General features: G+C 30.1%; 2 long non-coding RNA genes across 2 annotated transcripts in view; one reads left to right on the top strand and one right to left on the bottom strand.

Annotated features, from left to right (window-relative positions):
* Window positions 1–14,643, top strand: part of LOC140815195 (uncharacterized) — a 31,463-nt gene extending 16,820 nt beyond the window's left edge. The window contains exons 2-3 of the long non-coding RNA XR_012114292.1: window positions 14,166–14,422; window positions 14,556–14,643. This is a non-coding gene — a long non-coding RNA (uncharacterized lncRNA). The remainder of the gene's footprint in view (window positions 1–14,165; window positions 14,423–14,555) is intronic.
* Window positions 13,041–13,919, bottom strand: LOC140815196 (uncharacterized). Its single transcript, XR_012114293.1, has 2 exons — window positions 13,328–13,919; window positions 13,041–13,148 (listed from the first exon to the last, which is right to left on the bottom strand). It is a non-coding gene; the product is annotated as an uncharacterized lncRNA (long non-coding RNA).
* Window positions 14,644–15,390: the final 747 nt, after the last annotated feature.

Below are 15,390 nucleotides of genomic sequence, written 5' to 3'. Positions count from 1 at the left end.
GTGCGATTTCAACTGCCTTGATGCGTAGGCGATCACTCTTCCCTCCTGCATGAGTACGCATCCTAAACCATCCTTAGATGCGTCACTGTAGATAGTGAAATCTTTATTTTCTGCGGGTATGATCAACACTGGCGTAGATGCGAGTTTCTCTTTCAATGTCTGGAAACTCTTCTCACAACCGTCATCTCAGATGAATTTAGAATTCTTCTGTGTGAGCTTCGTCAGTGGCACGGCTATCGAGGAGAACCTTTCGACTTCCGGTAGTAACCTGCCAATCCAAGAAGCTTCTGATATCGGTGGCGTTCTTCGGTCTCGGCCACTCAGTAATCGCCTCTACCTTCCTTGGATCCACTGACACTCCTTCTCTTGATTTCGATCCTACATGACCTTATTCTGAATGCTGACATTGGGGTGTCTTCTGCTCTGACCTTTAGCCGATGATAGCATGTCCTCAGGTCAAGCTTGGAGAAGACTGTATGTAGCTCATTTAAGTTGATAGAAAAGATCGTCTATTATTGGAAGAATATATTTATTCTTGATTGTGATCTTATTGAGTTCTCTATAATCTATACACAATCTCATACTTCCATCTTTCTTCCTTACAAATAGGACTATATGGGCCTAATCTGCTTTTTGTCTAACAACTCTTGAAGTTGTTTTTTTAGCTCCTTGAGTTCATCTGGAGCCATTCGATACAGTGTATTGGATATTAGTGCATCACCGGTACCAAATTTATCTCGAACTCTACTTCTTAGTCCGAGAACATTATAAGAAGCCTTTCTAGAAAAAAAAACGTATGAAAATTTTCGTATCACTGGAATATTATCCAACTTCAGCTCATCTACTTCTTGCACTTTGTTTACCATTGCTAGGTAAATTTCTTTGCCCGATATTATGGCTTTCCAAGTCTGGGAAACAGAAAAATGTATTTCTGTTCCTTGGCATCGCCATGTACCTGATTTCTTCTTGGTTCGGGGCTCAGAGTTTGACATTCTTACCCTGACAATCTACTATTGCATGGCTCTTAGATAATCAATTCATCCTTAAGATGGCGTTGAAATCTACCGAAGTGAGTTGAATCAAGTCAGCATTGAATATATGAGAATTGCTACTGATTTATTCTATCTTGAAATTATCCCGATTACTATCTAAAAATTAAAACCCATACAGAATATTGAAACTTAACTCAATATCGATCTATAGCTTCTTGACTTAAATCCCAAAATTTTTTAACTTAGTCGTTACCTCAAATAATTATTATTTTACTAAATCTTACTTTCATCAAGACCATGAGCCTAACGCTCTAACACAAAGGAGTTCATTGAATATCATCCTCTTTGAATCATTCTTAGTACCATAAAAAGTCAAAACTTATTGTACTATACTTTGCTTGATATCTACTAAAATCTCACAACTTATTTATATAAGATCGCAGCCTACTTGTTATCCCAAAATAATTTACATTCCTTAACCTGAGGATATTTTCTCACAAGATATTCCAAGTTCCTACATATTTAGTGCTTAACATTCTTAATAACTCAAACTTAATGCCCACACAGTTAAGTGTTACCACAAAATCAACTTCTCTATTGGAATACCCAAAACTTGTGATATAATTCTTACATCAACTTTTCTCAAATTAGTTTTCATAAATAACTTATCATCCTCGAGTCAATTTTTTTTTAAATCAGAAGCTTAAGTTAACTTATCTCTGATAGGTATATTCCCAAAAATAAATACAAATACTAATTGTCCTCATAATACAATTCCAAAAAAATTCGCCAAGTAGTTCAAGAAGCACGTTGAACGGGATTTTTCCAGAAAATTTCCAAAATTAGAAATTTTGGATATTGACCAATGGATAGAAAGAATACGTCGAGAGAATTCCAGAACAGCAAACGGAATTAAATTATGAATTTCCTACGAAAAGTTAGGAGTTCTATGATACTTTCCTAAAATAGCAAAAACGCGAGTCAAAGGTCTAAACGAAGGATTTTCACGTTTTCGAACTACGCCTCACAACGAAGTTGTGAAGATTACTCGTTGGGCCGTTTCGGAGGGGACTGTATCGTCGCTTTGCCAAAGTCTGACCGATTTTTTTTTCCCAACTGGATTATGAACCTGGCGGCTCTGATACCACTTAAATGTCACGCCCCGAGACCGGGGTTAGTTGACACCGACGTTGTTTTACAACCACATAATTGAAAACAACAAGTCTCGTAGTACAGTATAAACCAAAAACCAGATTATTACTCATAATTAATCAAAAGATTGTCTTTACAACGTAGATTTTGAAATGATAAAAATAATATGCGGAACCTTTTACAACTTACTAAGCCAAAACTAAAATAAACTCCTTGAATCATCTTATTATCAGCCCCAAAACTTGTCTTGTTCATCTTCCTCGATTTTCTTTCCTGATATATCTGGGGTGAGTAGAGTAAGGGGTGAGTATTTTGGGAAATACTCAGCAAGCGGGGGAATATCGAGCACAATAAAAACAACATGCATAAATTTTAAAACACATGACTTTCATACGTACTTCATAAACATGCATAACATTTACGAGCCACTGTGATTTATCTAAATTTCTATGGTTTACTGACGTCAGTCCCTAATTTTTACTCCTCTAAGGGGGCGAGGCCGTATAGCGGTTATATCCCCCACCGCGTAAGGGTACGTCATGGTTGGGATTCCCACCCATATACAGTCGACTCCTCACAATGCTTAAAACAGTATGACGATTCGACACAAGAAAAGGAGTAGAAGAGAATTGTACTCGACTGAAATTTTTATCAAAAACCGAAAATCACATATGCACAAAATCCGAAACTTTGAGTTTTAAAAACAGCCCACTTACCGTATGTATTTTGCTAGAAACGTAGGTGTTTGGCTTCGAGAATTGGATCGCTTCTCCTTCTTGCTCGGACGGCGACCTTGAGACGATTTTTGTGCAGAGTTTGGCTATGGAGAGCTACTGAATTTTTCGAAACTTGTAGCCAGAATTTTCGAAATTATAGGTGTAAGAATGGCTAGGCTTGATGGTGTATTTATAGGTGAGGGAAAAGGGTCTAAATTTGGTACTCAAATCCTACAAAAAATCATGGCAAATCTCACAAATTTGACTCCAATCTCCCTTGCCATTTTCGAAAATCTTGCTACCTAAGTTGAGAGATTTAATCTTTGATTCTTTTCTCTTTTGTTTGGATAGAATATTGAGATGCTAAGTCAAGGGATTTTCGAAATTCTTTAGAAATTATGAAGCCTCAATTCTTTTAATTTGTATGATACTCAAATCTTGCAATATCTCCTCCAAAAAATTCGAAAATATGCATGCCTTGGTGTAATATTATTGACTTAACAAAAGATTTTCCAACAACTATTTCCCATATACAAATATTATTCTAATGATAAAATCTTGTGCTAAAATTTCCTTACAATATTTAATTATATAAGAATTTTCGGTTCTCACACATGGTAACTTTTCTTTTGAATTTACAGATTTCAGCCAGTTACTCTGTTAATTGTAATTTCATTCATTTAATGAAATACAATTTTTCTCGCTCTTATATATCTTCGTCTTTATCTTAAATGTTTCCTGAGCCATACAACTTAGTTTTGTCATTACCAAAAAGGGGGAAATTGTTAGGAAAAAAATTTTCCCAAGAATTTTGGTGTATGACAAGAACAAGTATTCAGCTGCGATTCGTATATCAGATTTGCAGCAGTTCAACCGCTCAGTTAACTGGTCAAATCTCAAAGCAGTTTCAACCGCTCACTTCAGACCGTTATCAGAACCGGTCATTAAAGAGAACTAGTTATTACTCAAAGACATTCTCTGACCGGCTTAAATACATTCAGGTATTACACCGCTCTGAAGTCAACAATTTATTACATCAGTTCCAAGATTGATCTACATTTTATTGTCTTTCCCAGAAAAAAGAAGACCAAGCATAGACCTAAAGTTCTGTTGCTCAAAACAGCTTCCTTAAAAGGAACTCCTCAAGAAAAGCGCTTCAGAACGATACTGTGCAAAAGGAACATTAAATGTGTTTATCAAAGATCATTTAATGCTCAACATATCGATAGCAACACGTCTGTACAGAGGATCAGGTTAACGTTGTTATGTCCTTTCCGACCGTTAAAGAAATCGTGTATATTAACAGAAGAGTATGCAAGAGATTCTCAGCGGCAACATTACCTACTCGCTTGCTATTCAAAAAGATCTCTGAGCGCTCTTAAAAGTTCATATACTCCATCGCTCAATCAGCACGCACACAAGAGAAATTTATCTGATCATCTTAGGATCATTTTCGTGCTACAAAATCAAAACTGTTTATTCGTATCATTAACCCTTTGGTTATTTGATTCAGCTTTGATATCTGGTGAATTAAGTGTTCTTAAATATTCAGAAATGTAAAGTGATCACTAAGAGTTCCAAAACAGGCAGTGTGATAAGTCCTGATTGGAGCGGGCTGTTGCAAGAAGTTTGTAAAGCCAAAGTCTTTTAGTGGAATCCATCCTAAGGAGGAAGAAGGGTGACGTAGGAGTATTCATTCTCCGAACATCCATAACAAACTTGTGTCACTTTACTTTCTGCAATCATTTATCTGTCTAGTATCTATTCATTGTTTTAACCTGATATTGTGTTTTAAGAGGCGTCAAAGTTTGTGAACCATTCTCCGCACTTAATAGCGGTTCACATTCTCAACTGTTTGAGAAGACATTTTCAACCGCCTAAAAACGGTTGAAATCACACTGTTACACGAGAAAATTTGAAAGAGTTCATTCACCCCCCCTCTAAACTCTTTTCCAATCCTAACATTGTTTATGGAACATTTAGATTCACCAAATATTTAGTATTTAACTTTAATATAATAGTATTGGCAGTCAATACATATACGTTGTGTGGCATATAATTGCAAATTGTTGGATAAATCCTTCATAAAAAAATAATGGATGTGAAATCAATCGTCTAAAAAGAATAAAATAAAGTTTATATCAATAGAGTTAATTATTTTAGACAGATTGCATCTAATAACGATATCGATCATTTTTCGAATTGTGGAAATGTGGTTGAAATAATGATTCATTGGTACAATAGAATTTACTATTAGTTGATAAAGTTAAAATAAATGCATAGTAATTATTGCAAATTATTCAATAAATCCTGCATCTAAAAATAATGGATGTGAAATCCACTGTCTAAAAAAATAAAATAAATTCTATATCAATAGAGTTAATGATTTTTGACAAATTACATTTGATAAGGATATTGATCATTTTTTGAACTGTACAAATGTGGTTGGAGTAATAATTCATTGGTACAATACAATTTTCTATTAGTTAATAAAGTTAAAATAAATAATACAATTTACTATTATTTGACAAAGTTAAAATAAAATGCATAATAATCATTGCAAATTATTGGACAAATACTCCATCCAAAAATTATATGACTAAAATCTAAAATTTATCAACTTACCAAAGCAAAATTCTTATTTTCTCGATGGATCCATATCTTCCTTCTAGAGGATGTACAAATCTATATTGAAACTCATAGGTGCGAGCTACAATTCATGGAAGCAAATTGATGTCGTCATTTGGATAGATGATTTTATGCTACACGGGTGGAAATCACTTGGTGCATTTTTGCAGTCGATCATATCGCGTGCAAACAAAATATGGGTTCATCAGTATTTTTTTTTTTGCTTTCTAGCGAGATGATCTGTCGGTCATCTTATTCAAATACACCGAGAGTGTTTCTCCCGGTATAGCATAGTTTTTTTACGACTTTTATGATGTAATGATCGCAGGAGGTCTTGGGTGAATCCTGGGAAGGTAAAAACTCCAGTACTTGGGCTGGAGAAATCCTATGAGTAATGATCGCAGGAGAGTGGTGTCAGGTCATTACAGATATAGTCAAAAATGAAAAAAAAAAAAAAAAGTAAGTAAAACCCATATTAAAAGATGAGTTTCGGTAAAACTCTTACACTACAATAATAATAATTATTAAAAATAATAATTTATCTATAAATGTACACATGATACGGTGTGAAGTAAGAAAATACCGAAGGATACTTTGAAGATTTAGAGCATAAAATCAACAAAGATTAAAACTTGAAAAGATTGTCAAAACACACCATAAATGTAATCTTTTATGATCTTTTGTATGTTATATTAATATATTCATGCTAAATACATAAACACAAAAACTCTTGTGAGACGGTCTCACAGATCAATTTCGTGAGACGAATCTCTTGTTTGGGTCATCCATCCATGAAAAAATATTATTTTTTATGCTAAGAGTATTATTTTTTATTGTGAATATCGATAGGGTGACCCGTCTCACATATAAAGAATCGTGAGACCGTCTCACAAGAGACCTACTCCAATAAAATATTATGATATTGTGGTATGAGATAATTAAATAACAAAAAATATTTTTTTTTATCATTTAACATTCTGACTTTGTATGGTTTATTATAGTTATGATAATTTAAATTAGAAATTAGAAATATATTAATTTTTTTTTATTAATGTTAGATAGAGGTTAGGGTGTCAAAATCTGACTACGACCCACCAACCCCGACACTGTTTAACCCGAAAAAAATCAGGTTGGAGTTTGGGATTTTCGGGTTCGGGTCAGATCGGGTTGGACCCGATAGCTGACCCGAAAAAAAATATCGGGTTTGGGTCAACCCGGGTTAACCCGAAAATTTTAATTTTTTTAAAAATAATATAATTAATAAATATTGCCTACATTTTTATATATTGTATGTCTGAAAAAATATTTATTGTATATTTTTATCATAAATTTTCATGAGTTAATATTTACTTTGAATATTTTTTATTTTTTAAACAATTGTTTATTTGATTTAGTAAATATATTGTATTTTTCTATAATTAGATTTTCAAATTTAAATCATATATATGACGGAGATTTTGTTATTATGTGTTTAAATTAAAATATTATTTTTATTTTGAATTTTTTTAAAAAATTTATTTTCAAAAAAATTTAAAAAAATTCAAAATCGGGTTAATCGAGTCGATTCGGGTTCGGGTTGAGAGTTTTCCGATTGGCTCGGGTTCGGGTTCGAGTTGAGCAATTTTTGAATAGTACTATTGCTCAACCCGACCCAACCCACCCGAATTGACACGTTTAATGGAGGTTATGCAATACATATATATAAACATAAACATAATAATATATAAAGTAACAAAACATAAAATTTTCATTATGAATCACCAACAATTTTTTATTATATGTGTGTATATATGTTTCAGAAAATACTGAAATTTAATATGGATATTTTTTTAAAAAATTAATTATTGATAAAAAAATAGAAAATTATAATATTTTTTGTTGGATATAATGAGAGATATTTGAACATATTTTTTAGTTGATGAATTTATTTTAACTATATTAATAGGAAAAAAAATATTAATTAGGAGACAAATACTTGACGATACTCCCAGAACTACCAGAAAAAGAATATTTAGTTGTGTGTATTGAGTGCATATCTTGTAAGCAAAAACTTGTGTGAGGCGGTCTCACGAGTCGTATTTTGTGAGACAGATCTCTTATTTGGGTCATCCATGAAAAAAATTTATGTTAAGAGTATTACTTTTTTGTGTGAATATCGGTAGGATTGACCTGTCTCACAGATAAAGATTCGTGAGGCCGTTTCACAATAGACCTATTATATCTTGTATAGCCTAACCAAAATTTTATTCTACTTCAAAATGTGGATGCACTTTGATATATTAAATAAAACTATATCAAATAATATATCATGGATATTATTATTGATATCTAATCTCTTAATCATGGTTTTATCTAAAATACGAAATATATATAAAAGATTACGATAATATCAAATAAATAGAGTTAATGATATTTGACAAATTGCACTTGATCACAATAATCTACTATTCTATTATTTCTATTATAAATATATCACTTTTCATTTGTGAGTTTACTTTTTTACTTTTTCATTTTTTTACAATTTACTTTATTCATGAGGTTCTTTAAATCATTTTATATGTTAGTTTAATATGATCGTTAATAGTGTACTTAACTCAATCAAGATAATTATTATTTATATTTCACTTTTAAATTTAATTTAATATCTTAATTTTATATATTTCAATTAAATTCATGAAAAATCTCTATCATAATGTTATACATTAAAAAAAAATTGCTAATATTAATAACATCTATTTTACTATTATAAATATATGAATTTTATTTGTAAATCTAATAAATAGAGTAATCAATTTGTGTGTGCAATACAATTTAATTACTAATAGTAATACTATAAAATAATATATTAAGAGATATTATTTTTATATATCTAATATTTTAATTATGATAAATCTAAAATATCAAATACATAATAGATCACAATAATATCCAATAAACAGAGTTAATGATTTTTGACAAATTGCATTTGATCACGATACATATTGCACCCAATTAAAGCTCTAATTTAATATTTTTCATTTTATGCATATAAAATTCCATAACATGAATATTAATTTTATAACATTTTGTATAGTTAAAAAATTAACTCTACAAAATTATTGAAATGAATCTTTAATTTTGGCAAGCTCAAACGTGTTCCGTTTGGTCAAAAGTTATAATTTTTGGAAATTATGAAATTCATATTTTTAACGCTTGTTGCGGTCCCAACGCGTGAGAATATTTAACAAAATTATATTTGTTTTGACAATTTCACAAGTTAGTTGGGCCGTTACATTTGGTATGAGAGTTAGTGTGTTGACCAGCACGTTGTGACGCGTTTTAAATCCGTCAGGTCTGGGCCAAAGCGGACAATTTATATAACATGAATATTAATTTTCCTTTATTTACTTTTTTCTCAATTTATATAACATGAATATTAATTTTCCTTTATTTACTTTTTTCTCAATTTATATCAATAAAAATGTTTTTATAAACATCCTAACCTTTAAGACAAAAACTTGTGTAAGACGATCTCACGGATCGTATCTGTGAGACGGATCTTTCCAACATAAAATAGTGTAATTAAAACGAGCCAATTAAAACAGGGGAAAAAAGAGTTCCAAAATTGAAAAACCAAAATAAATGGGCCTCAACCTCATTCTTCTTTTTCTTTCAAACCCTAGTTCCCCCCCCCCCCCCCTCTCGGTTCTCTGCACCATAGCGCACCAGTCACCAGCTGCTGCCCTGCCGTTTAAGCCGTCGGAGAGTTCATCACGGCGGTATGTATCAGTCTGTCTCGATTTTCAAATATACAAACATTAGTTACTCTTTTTTATGCTCATAATAATTTTAAATCGTTATATTATATATATATATATATATATATATATATATATATATATATATATATATATATACTATTTCTCTACTATTTTATTAAGGCTGAGGGGCTCATAAAAACGACCCTGCGGACACCAATTTTTCTTCCCCTTTTGACCTTTTGCTTCAACACAGTAATATATCTCTCTCAAAATATTTCCAAAACTCCAGCAAAACCGTTCCATAAAATTATTCCGCACGATTCTCTCATACTCCACGATTCTCTCTGCATCATCTTCATAAATTAACCTTCCCTCACACCGACTCTGCACAATTCTCTCAGATAGTGTTGTTTCACCTTCAAAGAATCCGATTTCGTCTGCACTATCTCCTCCAACAAATCCATTGTTTACCTGTCTGCCGGGTCAAAATCAATTTTCTGGACAAGAAAACATAGGTTTCCTCTGGTAAGTTCGCAAATATCTTCCTCCCTTCATCCTCTTCAGATTATAGGGCGTGACCATGTATGTCTTTATCCTAGGTTGCGCTTTGTTGTCTTTGTTAGGCCATCTCCAACCCTGCACCAAAATGGTGTAAAACACCATTTTGGTGCAGGGTTATCTGCTCCAACCAGTAGCTTTTCTTGACGCCAAAATATAGTAGTGCTACAGTGTTGCACCAAATTTGGTGCAACACTGTAGCAATAGCGTTGGGTTTTTTCTTTTTTTTTTTTTAAATTTTTGTAATTGTTTTTTATTTAAATTTTACTTAAACTTTAAATATTATATAATTAGTTTTATAATCTAATTTAATTCTAAAAATGTATTATTTCAAACAATTAATTTTTTATTTTAAAAAAGTGATTTTAAAAAACTTGGATATTTTAATTTAATACATAATTCATAAAGATAATATTATTATGTTAATAAATAATTTGTGATAAATTAGTTTTAGTATTTAAAATAGTATAAAATATGCCAAGAATATCTTAATTATGTAGTTATAATTAAATTAATTAATATTGAATACAAAGATACAAGTACAAAAAAAATTAAGATTTCAAACACTACTTTTTTGAAAATCAAAGAAAATGATACAAAATTACATAAACAAACATAAAAAATACTAAATTATTAAAATTGATATTACAATACAACATAAAATAAAATAAGATGACAACACTTAAAATCAAAGATAATGATACAACATAAACCTAAAGAAGAAAATGATATTTTTAAAGTAATTATAAAAATATATTTAATTAATATTTTAATTCAGTAATATATATAATGAATTTTAATATAGAAATGATTTTAGATATTAGTGATATTTTAATTGTTGTGTTTATAAATATTTTGTGAAATAAATTATTTGTTGTTAATAAAATAATAGAGAATATTTCGAGAATATTCTTTTAATGTAGAGTTTAGAGTTGATGGGTTGGAGATGAATTTTATATTTGGTGTAAGAATTACACTATTTTAAAGTTAGTGTGACACTAAGATAGCGTAATGGGTTGGAGATGGCCTTAGTTTTTAGGTTATTGTTTCTCTGATTTTGGTTTTTTGGCGAATTGTTATTTGGTTTTTGATATCTGTAATTGAATTCAATTTCTTTTAATTTTTAAATCATATATTGGACTTGCTATCTGATCGATTTTGTATTTTTAAAACAAATTGGTTGTGATGGCTGCTAGACATAAATTTGTTCCAAGCAAAAAATCTGTACACATCAGTTTTGATGAATGCACTGTGAAAATATAATTTCCTATTGGTTTCATATATAAACAAATATAGTTATTTGATGATTATCAACGCTTACACCAAACATCTTGCCTTTCAATGCTTTAAAAATCTTTCCCTGTGGTTTGTGCAAAATTCTCACATGACAGCTAAAACATTTGGTTGGTTTGTGCAAAATTCTCAATTGTATATCGGTTGGTTCTCATGTTGATATTTTACTGTTGGGTCAGATTATGCTACATTTGTTTTCCATTAATTGATATCGATTTGTTTTTAGATTTCAAAAATTATGATTAATTGTATCTGCACGACATTTTAATTGAAATTTTTGTTGATTGTGGCGTTTCAACTTCTTTATGGGTTCCGTCCTTATTTTGGTTCTAGGTATTCATGTTTTTTTTAATAGGAAAGCGTTTTATTTCCCTGAGTGTTGTGATTACATCAGCTTCGCTAGAAAATGTAAAGACAACATTAAAGCTTGAGGCTATTCATTTTGTTTATTGAGGATGGTGGATTTTCTCATTTGATATAATATATTCCACAAAGAGGACATCCAGGGATCCAAAGCCCCTTCATATACCTATGAATGAAATGCCAATCATAAACCTTTTACGAGAATGAATAATTTAAAATATTCACATTAATTTGAGTAAATGAAAATTAAAAAGTAGAATATCTTAAAAAATATATGAAGGAAACGACAGAAAGTACATAGATCATCTGAAGGCCATTATGGAATATATTATATCTATTCTAACTCTTTTACCTTGAGAACATAAGGCGCAATCAGCTATACATGTTTGAAAAACAAAAGAGGATACTCTCAATTAATGTTTCATTTCTAAAAATATAAAAAAAAATCTAAAAATATGTTTCATTTTTTTTGTATGTTGTATTTATTGAATTATTATTTAAATTTCGTTTTCATGTTTAGAAATTGGAACACTGAAAAAGAGATTTATTTCAGTCGGGTCCCTGTATAATTTTTACCATTCTTTGTTTTTTTATTCTTTTCATCTTCTTCACATTTTATAATATGCAGGGATTTCACAAATTGTGCAAGAAGCTCAAAATTCCGTTGGGTGGTCTCAAGAGGATAAGAAATCTCTCTCTGCCAGGAGGTTTCTTTTGGGGAAGGTCCTGTGACATGTTCGTTTCATTCTTTTTGCTTTTTTGTCCATGAAATGATAATGCCAGGTTGTTTTGTGGTTTGCGTACAGGGTTGCCATATTTTTTTATATTCCTTTATTAAAGATTGAATCTTGATGTTTCATGTTATGGTTGTGTTTGACCTTCATTTGTTAATGAGACTTTTATTCTTTTGATAATGAAATTTAGATCTTTGTTGTTCTCTTTGGTGTATTCTGTTTCTGTTTATGTCAATGAGCATTTTTTTTTGGCAAGTATTGATAAAAAATTTCTCCTTTAAATTTTAGTAACGGAGACTCAACTTTGGTTTCCTTTTTCAGTTCATTAATTCATAAGTCTTTTTATTTTTTGGTTTGTGTATCGATGCTTATTTTATTTCCGTGGCGCATGCATGAGAGTGAGAGCTTGCATTGATGCTGCAATGTTCAACTTGAATGCCACAATTATGAATCTTCATCATGTCCATCTCAGGGAGAGTGATAGTATCCTGGTGTATATCTAAGTGATTTGGTTAAGTACTGGTTTGAAATTTTCGTGAAGTGATTAAATTGGTATCATATTCAACTACTTTTCTATTTCTCTGATGTGTGCACGTAGAGGTGGTCGTCATGATAATATATAAAATAAAAATTAACATGTTATAGTTCTTTGGCGCCTAAATTTCTAGATGTAAACTACATGGACATTAGTTTTATGCGTCACAATGGTTTTCTGTCCTTTTATTTTTATTTTTTCAGTTTTTAATTGGCTTCAAGTCTTTGGATGTGATTCGGGGTGGTTTTGCGAATAATTTCATAAAATTATTAGTATGATTTTAGCATGGTTTCGTGAGTTTAGCGTATAATTTGTGTAATTTTCTGTCCTTTTATTTTATATTTTTTTAATGGATTGAAGGCTTTGGATGTGACATGTATTTGGTAATTTTGATGACATTGATTTGCTAATGCATAGTTTAAAATTACAATTTTTTTCTTTAGACTAAACATGGTTTCATGAGTTTAAAGTATAATTAGTGTAATTTTCTGTCTTTTTTTTTATTATTATTTTGGGGATTTTTTTTTATGTCTTGAAGGCTTTGGATGTGACATGTTTTTAGTAATTTTGATGGCATTGATTTGCTAATGCATGTTTTAAACGTACAAATTTTTACTTTAGACTAGACTTAGTTTCATGAGTTTAGCGTATAATTCGTATAATTTTTTGTCTTTTTATTTTTATTTTATGGGTTTTTTATGGCTTGAACGCTTTGAATCTGACATGTTTTTGGTAAGTTTGATGACATTGATGTGCTAATACATATTTAAAATGTACAATTTTTTATTTAGACTAAACTTGCACGTACAAATTTTAAAATATATATGAAGTAAATGTATAACATTATGTTCAACAAAATAATGTACAGTATTATGATCATAGAATATTTGAGACTTATTGTATTTTTAATTGTAAAATCACAAAAGATGTATTTTTAATGAAAAAAAATATGATTTCATTTTTTTTGTATGTTGTATTTATTCAATTATTTTTAAAATTTCGTTTTCATGTTTAGAAATTGATTATGTTTTTAATATTTTCATACGTTTTAAATTTTCGATATAGGATATATGAATTATTACTATGGTTTGCTAATTCATTACTGCGAAAATTCTTACGAACATTTATCAATCAAATATAGTTATGTGTTTTATACTATTGCTTTGCACCTATCCAAATTGTGGTTGTTGACAGGACATATAATAGGTTTCTGAACAGAGAGTTAATCGAGGAGTTTTGAAAGAAGTTCAAGTTTGAAGTTTGAAATGTATTTATCATACTGGTTAGTGTTTATATGTAATTCTAACTTAGATTTTGGAATATGTTTATACAATGAGTTAATTTTTGGTCTATAAATGTTTTTATTGAATCTGTTATTTTATTTCTTGAATTATTAAAACTTAAAACATGTCGAAACCAATATTTAATAGTTTTTTTTTTAAATATTGTAACAGATTTAAATACTATTTAGCTTCAATGTCTTCTCCTCCTACATGAGTTACTATTCATACCAATCGCAATGACAATGAAAGGCGACAATTAAATACAGCGCGACGACGATAACAAAGACAATCAATGGCACAAGATCAACGACAATCAAATCTAGCCCAACATCGATCAAACTACCAAATACGTATAAATAGAAATGCACATGCAACATATTATGATGAATCCAACTTTGAAATGTAAGATGCTACTACACGTTTGAATTGTATGTTATATAAAATACATATTGCTTCCTTTTTATCGGTCATAATTTTCCTTTTTTGTACATTTATATTATTATTTCTGAATTTTATTTATTTATTCTACTACATGCATATAATGCTCTTATACATTTTCAGTTCCCACCAACAACAATTTGGCTATGGCTACCACAACACATGCAATAATGGAAACTTCTTCAAATGAAGATGGTATATTTCATTGGCATTGTTTTAGGTTGAACGATTTTAAACATTTCTTTTATATGATATGCAAGACAATATTTGAGACTACATCCACATGTAATACTTAAATATTTGACATTCACTTTTAATGACAGGTATCACCGCAACTACGGTTGGACAAATGTGTCATATACAGACATTACCTTATCAAACAATGACATCATTTTTTGAGCAAGGGAGTACTAGCACATGTCATGGTCTAACTGATTTAAATCATCAAGGTAATCTACTAATCAACAGAGTCATTAAATTATTATCTTACGGCTTCTTATACATTGTTTATTATAAAGTTTATAATCAAATTTAAATTTTGGTTGGAAGATTTTAAACTCAAATGTTTCAAGATCTAGCAAGGTTCCGATAACAAAATCCAAACTTTTGTTGATATTTTGATATTTTTTGGACAATATTTTGACTATTTATTTACTTTTTTTTACATTGAAGTTTAACATTATCTCACGGGAGATGATAATACAGTTTCAGAACGATATTATTTTCAATGATTAAAAAACTTTATCATATAAGATAACAAATTGAGGTTGACAGATTTATTTAAGTTTTGGAATTCATTGTCTTTCATGAATATATTCATGATACAAAAAAAAAAAATCAATGTCATGGTATTATAATATCATAAATATCTAATATATTAAGCTCATATATTCATGACACACGCAACGCGTGTGCCTCGGTGGCTAATATTATACTAAAAATATGCTTCAAATGTCGA

Source organism: Primulina eburnea, chromosome 15 (genome assembly GCF_022965805.1).
Source record: "Primulina eburnea isolate SZY01 chromosome 15, ASM2296580v1, whole genome shotgun sequence".
In the NCBI taxonomy this organism is placed as follows: Eukaryota; Viridiplantae; Streptophyta; class Magnoliopsida; order Lamiales; family Gesneriaceae; genus Primulina; species Primulina eburnea.
The sequence above is the reverse complement of the archived record's forward strand: the minus strand, read 5'-3'. Positions and strand labels throughout refer to the sequence as shown.